Below are 9,651 nucleotides of genomic sequence, written 5' to 3'. Positions count from 1 at the left end.
AAACTATGGTCTACAACCAACATTAAATGTAGGGATTGAAGAGAGTGTGGCTATGTTTCTACGGATATGTGGGCACAATGAAGTTCAAAGGGATGTTGGTTTAAGATTTGGCCGAAATCAAGAGACTGTGCAAAGAAAATTTAGGGAAGTTCTTAAGGCAACCGAGTTATTAGCATGTGATTATATTAGAACTCCAACAAGACAATAGCTGTATCACATTCCTGAAAGACTTCAAGTAGACCGAAGATATTGGCCATATTTTAGTGGATTCGTTGGAGCTATGGATGGGACTCATGTGTGCGTCAAAGTAAAGCCTGAGTTACAAGGAATGTATTGGAATCGACACGATAATGCATCATTGAACATCATGGCAATATGTGATTTGAATATGTTATTCACATATATCTGGAATGGAGCACCAGGATCATGCCACGATACAGCTGTTCTGCAAATGGCACAACAAAGTGATACCGAGTTTCCTTTGCCTCCATCAGATAAGTATTATCTCGTTGATTCTGGTTATCCAAACAGACAAGGATTTCTTGCTCCTTATAGATCATCACGAAATCGAGTTGTGAGATATCATATGTCCCAGTTTCATTCTGGTCCTCCTCCAAGGAATAAACATGAATTGTTCAACCAATGTCATGCATCTTTACGTTCTGTTATTGAAAGAACGTTTGGAGTTTAGAAGAAGAAGTGGAGGATACTTTCTGATTTTCCAAGATATAATGTTCAAATTCAGAAAAGAGTGGTAATGGCTACAGTGGGACTACATAATTTCATCAGGATTTCAAATTTCTCGGATGCAGATTTCGTAGATGTACTGACTGAGACGAACAACAACCAAAATTTTGAGCATGATATAGGTGACATGGATGTAACAGAGATAGCAGATGGAGAAGCTATGACGCAAATAAGAGATACTATTGCAAATATGTTATGGGAAAATCAAAATAATCGATAATTTTCTCAAAAAAAATTGTATCTTTTTATAGTTGAACATTTTATCAATATGTCAGACAAAAAAAAGATACTTTTTGATCAACTATAGTATTTAAGATTTATAAATACAATTNTGTCAAAGTAAAGCCTGGGTTACAAGGAATGTATTGGAATCGACACGATAATGCATCATTGAACATCATGGCAATATGTGATTTGAATATGTTATTCACATATATCTGGAATGGAGCACCAAGATCATGCCACGATACAGCTGTTCTGCAAATGACACAACAAAGTGATACCGAGTTTCCTTTGCCTCCATCAGATAAGTATTATCTCGTTGATTCTGGTTATCCAAACAGACAAGGATTTCTTGCTCCTTATAGATCATCACGAAATCGAGTTGTGAGATATCATATGTCCCAGTTTCATTCTGGTCCTCCTCCAAGGAATAAACATGAATTGTTCAACCAATGTCATGCATCTTTACGTTCTGTTATTGAAAGAACGTTTGGAGTTTAGAAGAAGAAGTGGAGGATACTTTCTGATTTTCCAAGATATAATGTTCAAATTCAGAAAAGAGTGGTAATGGCTACAGTGGGACTACATAATTTCATCAGGATTTCAAATTTCTCGGATGCAGATTTCGTAGATGTACTGACTGAGACGAACAACAACCAAAATTTTGAGCATGATATAGGTGACATGGATGTAACAGAGATAGCAGATGGAGAAGCTATGACGCAAATAAGAGATACTATTGCAAATATGTTATGGGAAAATCAAAATAATCGATAATTTTCTCAAAAAAAATTGTATCTTTTTATAGTTGAACATTTTATCAATATGTCAGACAAAAAAAAGATACTTTTTGATCAACTATAGTATTTAAGATTTATAAATACAATTATTTTTATTATTAATTCATAACATACAATAATATACAAACATACTAATTATTAATAAATTCATTTATAATATATGTAATCCGCACCGCTTTTCCTTTTTTTACCATTCACACAATTAATACTGAACCGCAAATAGTTTTTTCACCAATCAAATATCATTCTGTACCGTTTATTTTGTATAAACCGTACTTGTCCCGCAAACCACACATACCGCAGTTGAACCGTACCGCACTCTAAAACCGCTTTCCTCGCACAACCAAAACTGCAGTCACCATTCGAACCCTATATCAATAAAATTTCATAAAATCAAAATACTATCGTTAGTTGATTATATTTTTATCTTAATTATATCCTATTTTATTATAATAAAATCCATATCCATTCACCTAACCGCTCACTCAATGTGACAGCGATGCAAAGCTATCTTTTTTAAAGTTAATAAACATCATTTAATTATGCTTTTATAGTATAAAACAGCTTGATTAATAATTTTCATTATATGCTTACTCATAAGTCATAACATAACTCATAAGAATGAGTTGGAAAGAGTGTGATGTCAACAACGAACCGACGTTGTATTCATAGTACGTAGAGCTACAAGTAGAGATAAGCTTTTTAATTTGGACAACTAAACCTGATCCATATATGGTTTTCGTTCATTGGTTTAATAAAATCAGGAGGAGATTACTGCACAAATCTAGGTTTAATGATGAGTGGTTTAATACAATGCTCTTTTGTGTTTTAGTGTTTGGTCTGTGTACTGATGTTTCAATTTAATTCATTAATTTGGAAATTAAGTTGCAAAGTCAATACTAACTATTTTAACATGCATCACCTGAGAGGGAAGTTCCATTTCAAGTTTAAACTAATACCGTCTTTGATGGAATACAATTTTAATAACTAGTTTTGTATGTTGCAATCAAACTTTGTAGGTGGAAAATTTAATATTCTTGCTTTAAATTAATAAAACCTAATTTTGTAGGTTGCAACCAAAACAAACCAAACTGAAAACATTGATTAAAAAATAAATTTATATTCTCGTTCATGCTTCTTATCCTAAACTAAATAAAAGATTATAAATAATGTGAAACAACCCGTTCCATTTTTTAATAATAATAACAACATATAATTAAGCATTACATGCTATTTAATTAACCAACCAAATCGCAATACTTCATTAAACCAGCAAACAACCAATATACAATGCGAAAACATACTAATAATACAAAACCAACACATCATCAATACAATAACATTCCTAACTGAAACGACCCGACCCGTTTTCTTTTTTTAATAAATAATAAATAATAAATAATAATAATAATAAATAAACTACAACTATTGGTCCCATATCCACTAGCAACCTAACCACAATCACAATCAACAGCGGAAAATAACCAACATCAATATCCAATAAATAATCAATAATCAAATATAGCACAATCCAATACCAATCATCATAAAACATGAAACCAGCAACCTAACAATGTTTCTAATGACCCAACTCTAGCAACCTAGCAATGCCAGATAACATCCAATCNTAAAATCAGGAGGAGATTACTGCACAAATCTAGGTTTAATGATGAGTGGTTTAATACAATGCTCTTTTGTGTTTTAGTGTTTGGTCTGTGTACTGATGTTTCAATTTAATTCATTAATTTGGAAATTAAGTTGCAAAGTCAATACTAACTATTTTAACATGCATCACCTGAGAGGGAAGTTCCATTTCAAGTTTAAACTAATACCGTCTTTGATGGAATACAATTTTAATAACTAGTTTTGTATGTTGCAATCAAACTTTGTAGGTGGAAAATTTAATATTCTTGCTTTAAATTAATAAAACCTAATTTTGTAGGTTGCAACCAAAACAAACCAAACTGAAAACATTGATTAAAAAATAAATTTATATTCTCGTTCATGCTTCTTATCCTAAACTAAATAAAAGATTATAAATAATGTGAAACAACCCGTTCCATTTTTTAATAATAATAACAACATATAATTAAGCATTACATGCTATTTAATTAACCAACCAAATCGCAATACTTCATTAAACCAGCAAACAACCAATATACAATGCGAAAACATACTAATAATACAAAACCAACACATCATCAATACAATAACATTCCTAACTGAAACGACCCGACCCGTTTTCTTTTTTTAATAAATAATAAATAATAAATAATAATAATAATAAATAAACTACAACTATTGGTCCCATATCCACTAGCAACCTAACCACAATCACAATCAACAGCGGAAAATAACCAACATCAATATCCAATAAATAATCAATAATCAAATATAGCACAATCCAATACCAATCATCATAAAACATGAAACCAGCAACCTAACAATGTTTCTAATGACCCAACTCTAGCAACCTAGCAATGCCAGATAACATCCAATCGAGTCCCTAGAACATCCTCCTCTTCATTGCCTTGATTCCACGATTACACTTTGCCTTTATCTGCACCACAAACACATATTGCAATGCATGAGTATTTTATAAACACTGAGTAAGGCAATCCTCCCATCTACTGGGCTATACACACAAGCAATAGAGACATCTCTAACCATCAATAAACAATCAACAATCAACAATAACAAACCATGACTCAGCATCGACCGACACCAGCTGGAGGTTGCGTCGACCGACGAAAGATCTGCATCGACCGATGCAAGGCTAACTTGCATCAACTGATGCTCCCATTGCATCGACCGACGCATGCTCGACATAGCACGAAAGCTCTAGAGTTTACGCGCCGTCCTCGCATTTGCATCGACCGATGCACTCGTTTTCCCCCGAAGCTTCTCGCCGGATCTTCGTTCCTACAACCACAAAACTCGATCCCAAGCCACAAGAAACCTTCCCNGAAAATTTAATATTCTTGCTTTAAATTAATAAAACCTAATTTTGTAGGTTGCAACCAAAACAAACCAAACTGAAAACATTGATTAAAAAATAAATTTATATTCTCGTTCATGCTTCTTATCCTAAACTAAATAAAAGATTATAAATAATGTGAAACAACCCGTTCCATTTTTTAATAATAATAACAACATATAATTAAGCATTACATGCTATTTAATTAACCAACCAAATCGCAATACTTCATTAAACCAGCAAACAACCAATATACAATGCGAAAACATACTAATAATACAAAACCAACACATCATCAATACAATAACATTCCTAACTGAAACGACCCGACCCGTTTTCTTTTTTTAATAAATAATAAATAATAAATAATAATAATAATAAATAAACTACAACTATTGGTCCCATATCCACTAGCAACCTAACCACAATCACAATCAACAGCGGAAAATAACCAACATCAATATCCAATAAATAATCAATAATCAAATATAGCACAATCCAATACCAATCATCATAAAACATGAAACCAGCAACCTAACAATGTTTCTAATGACCCAACTCTAGCAACCTAGCAATGCCAGATAACATCCAATCGAGTCCCTAGAACATCCTCCTCTTCATTGCCTTGATTCCACGATTACACTTTGCCTTTATCTGCACCACAAACACATATTGCAATGCATGAGTATTTTATAAACACTGAGTAAGGCAATCCTCCCATCTACTGGGCTATACACACAAGCAATAGAGACATCTCTAACCATCAATAAACAATCAACAATCAACAATAACAAACCATGACTCAGCATCGACCGACACCAGCTGGAGGTTGCGTCGACCGACGAAAGATCTGCATCGACCGATGCAAGGCTAACTTGCATCAACTGATGCTCCCATTGCATCGACCGACGCATGCTCGACATAGCACGAAAGCTCTAGAGTTTACGCGCCGTCCTCGCATTTGCATCGACCGATGCACTCGTTTTCCCCCGAAGCTTCTCGCCGGATCTTCGTTCCTACAACCACAAAACTCGATCCCAAGCCACAAGAAACCTTCCCAACGTCCCAAATAACAATCTAGCAAGTCTAACAACACATAACAAGCAAATCAGAGAAATCTCTAGCTTAGATAAGCCATGGTCCTGAACTTACCTTTGCCACAGAAGAAAACGACCCAAACACAGGAAGAAAACGACCCTAGGACGCTCCTACAACGATCCCAGCTACAGATCTCTACAGGAACAGCTTCCAACTCCAAGAAATCACCAAGAACACTCAAGAACACCAAGAACTCTTCTTTTCCTCTTTCGTTTCTCTCAAAAGCGGCTAAACACGCCTAATGAGACAAAACTCGAGTTTAAGGGTTTTCCTAACCCAAAACGCAGCGTTTAACTTAAGCCAAAATGCAGAAACTCAAACCTGCATCGACCGATGCACAACCTGCATCGACCGATGCAATCCCTAAACCGGGATTTCGGTTCGCGGGTGTTACAATTCTCCCCCACCAAACTAGATTCGTCCTCGAATCTCGAACAACCATCGGCCAAGGCTCCTGTGCAACCGTCTCCAGGGCCCACACTCCTCTGACCGAACTACGAAAGGTCACCTCTAGGCGATAGACTCACGCTCCAGGCATTATTTGCTCTCCACGTTTGGACTTTCCTTTAATCATAGGCCTAAACCTTGAGTTTTTATTGGCTCCTCATCAGACCTAAGTCTGCATGCCATAATGTTGGCTCCTCATCGGGCCTAAACCCGCATGCCAAAATATATAAGGAAGTCCAATACTCGTCTCTCGGGTTGCCACCCTACAGCGCACCCCCGGATCGTCATCCGAAGTCGATATACCAACCATACTCCCAAACCACAAAGTCTCAGAATATGGCAGTACTAGGAGAACCTAAGTCCCCCCAAGAGTCGCGAGCAAACAATTCTGAACACGTCTGAGTCCTATCTCTATCCAGATTTCCTTCCCGTGGATCGCGTAAGACATCTTAATGTCCTACCAACCACATATCCCCTCACTGGGATACCTCATGACCACATATGGATAATCCACTGCCACAAAGGCCGCCACAAAGGCCAGACAAATGTCCTAAACAGGACCGCCACCAAGGCCAAACAAATGTCCTAAACNCGATAGACTCACGCTCCAGGCATTATTTGCTCTCCACGTTTGGACTTTCCTTTAATCATAGGCCTAAACCTTGAGTTTTTATTGGCTCCTCATCAGACCTAAGTCTGCATGCCATAATGTTGGCTCCTCATCGGGCCTAAACCCGCATGCCAAAATATATAAGGAAGTCCAATACTCGTCTCTCGGGTTGCCACCCTACAGCGCACCCCCGGATCGTCATCCGAAGTCGATATACCAACCATACTCCCAAACCACAAAGTCTCAGAATATGGCAGTACTAGGAGAACCTAAGTCCCCCCAAGAGTCGCGAGCAAACAATTCTGAACACGTCTGAGTCCTATCTCTATCCAGATTTCCTTCCCGTGGATCGCGTAAGACATCTTAATGTCCTACCAACCACATATCCCCTCACTGGGATACCTCATGACCACATATGGATAATCCACTGCCACAAAGGCCGCCACAAAGGCCAGACAAATGTCCTAAACAGGACCGCCACCAAGGCCAAACAAATGTCCTAAACAGGACCGTCACAAAGACCATCTGTCCCGGAGGACTGCCTAAACAGGCACTCTGGCTAAACAGCCTGCCACAAAGGCCACACATCTGACTAAACAGCCCGCCACAAAGGCCACACATCTGGCTAAACAGCCCGCCAAAAAGGTCACACAATGTCTCGAAAGACCGCCACTAAGGCGACACAATGACTAAAAAGTCCGCCACTAAGACCACACAATGACTAAAAAGGCCGCCACTAAGGCAACACAATGAATAAAAAGTCCGCCAATAAGGCCACACAAGCCCCTCCAAGGCTCTCTCCACTTAAATGGACAAATTTTAACTCACNATTTCCTTCCCGTGGATCGCGTAAGACATCTTAATGTCCTACCAACCACATATCCCCTCACTGGGATACCTCATGACCACATATGGATAATCCACTGCCACAAAGGCCGCCACAAAGGCCAGACAAATGTCCTAAACAGGACCGCCACCAAGGCCAAACAAATGTCCTAAACAGGACCGTCACAAAGACCATCTGTCCCGGAGGACTGCCTAAACAGGCACTCTGGCTAAACAGCCTGCCACAAAGGCCACACATCTGACTAAACAGCCCGCCACAAAGGCCACACATCTGGCTAAACAGCCCGCCAAAAAGGTCACACAATGTCTCGAAAGACCGCCACTAAGGCGACACAATGACTAAAAAGTCCGCCACTAAGACCACACAATGACTAAAAAGGCCGCCACTAAGGCAACACAATGAATAAAAAGTCCGCCAATAAGGCCACACAAGCCCCTCCAAGGCTCTCTCCACTTAAATGGACAAATTTTAACTCACATAAAACTTTCCACTTTTTCCACTTTTGGAAACTTTCCACTTTTGGAAACTTCTATTTCAAGAAACTTTCCTCCAAAAACCCCGCCTCACAAAAACTTTGTACCCCGAGCATCACCTCATCTTGTTATTTAGTCGCACAACCAACCACCCCAAGCGACCAAGTAAACAAGAGAGGTGGGCTGGAATACTCCATTCCCGCTCCAGCCACGGATTACAGATGGGACCAGGCTAGACAAGCTCAAGTCACGGCTTGCTTCTCATACCACTTTTTAAACCTTGCCTTCATCTCGCCTCAGGCTCCCAAGTCTACTCCTCAACACCATCACAGTCCCAAAAGAATCTTATCAAATGAATCTTCTTCTTCCGAAGTTCCTTGATCCTCCTCTCGAGAACCCTCACTGGTCTCGCCTCCAAAGTCATGTTAGGCTGAAAATCCTCAGGAATCTTAGCTAACAGCTGATCATCCTCACGGAGACACTTCCTCAACATAGAAACATGGAAAACCTTATGGAATGCACGCATAACCTCAGGTAACTCCAGTCTATAAGCCAATGGTCCAACACGCTCAATCACTCTGAATGGACTCATGTACCTCAGACTCAACTTAGTCTCAGTCAATGACCTGTTCGGACCCCACAACATGGCCATCTTGAGGTACACTCTGTCTCCTACCTAAAACTCAAGATCTCTCCTCCTTCTATCGGCATAACTCTTCTGCCGATCCTGAGCCTCCTTCATGTTCCGCTTGAGAACCTGAATCTTCTCTGAGGTCTCCTGAACAAAATCTGCCCCGTAAATGCTCCTCTCCCCCACCTGAGTCCAGCATAACGGTGTACGACATGACATCCCATACAGAGCCTCATAAGGAGCCATCTTAATACTTGCCTGATAACTGTTGTTGTACGCAAACTCTACCAAGCTCAAGTGATCTGCCCAATGGCCACCCCAATCCAACACACACATCCTCAGCAAATCCTCCAGCGTCTGGATCGTCTTCTCTGACTGTCCATCTGTCTGGGGATGATAAGTTGTACTCATATGCACCTTAGTGCCCATCTCTGCATGAAACGCTCTCCAGAATCCCTATCAGACACAATGCTCGTTGGCACCCCATGCAACCTGACTATCTCCTTCACATACTTCTTAGCCAAGACCGCTACTCCATCAGTCTTCTTAATGGCCAGAAAATGTGCTGACTTAGTCATTTGGTCAAAAATGACCCAAATAGCATCAAACGTCCTTGACACTGGCAAACCCACCACGAAGTCCATAGTAATTATATCCCACTTCCACTCTGGAATGGGAAGACTCTTCAGTAACCCTCCTGGAACCTGATGCTCAGCCTTCACTAGCTGGCACACATCGCACCTCGCGACCCAACTAGCTACATCCCTCTTCATCCTGACCCAATGATAGTACCTCTTGA

At 39.4% G+C, this 9,651-nt stretch overlaps 1 pseudogene; it reads left to right on the top strand.

The window, feature by feature from the left end:
- Positions 281 to 967, top strand: LOC109127380 (annotated as a pseudogene).

Source organism: Camelina sativa, chromosome 11 (assembly GCF_000633955.1).
Source record: "Camelina sativa cultivar DH55 chromosome 11, Cs, whole genome shotgun sequence".
Lineage (NCBI taxonomy): Eukaryota > Viridiplantae > Streptophyta > Magnoliopsida > Brassicales > Brassicaceae > Camelina > Camelina sativa.
The sequence above is the reverse complement of the archived record's forward strand: the minus strand, read 5'-3'. Positions and strand labels throughout refer to the sequence as shown.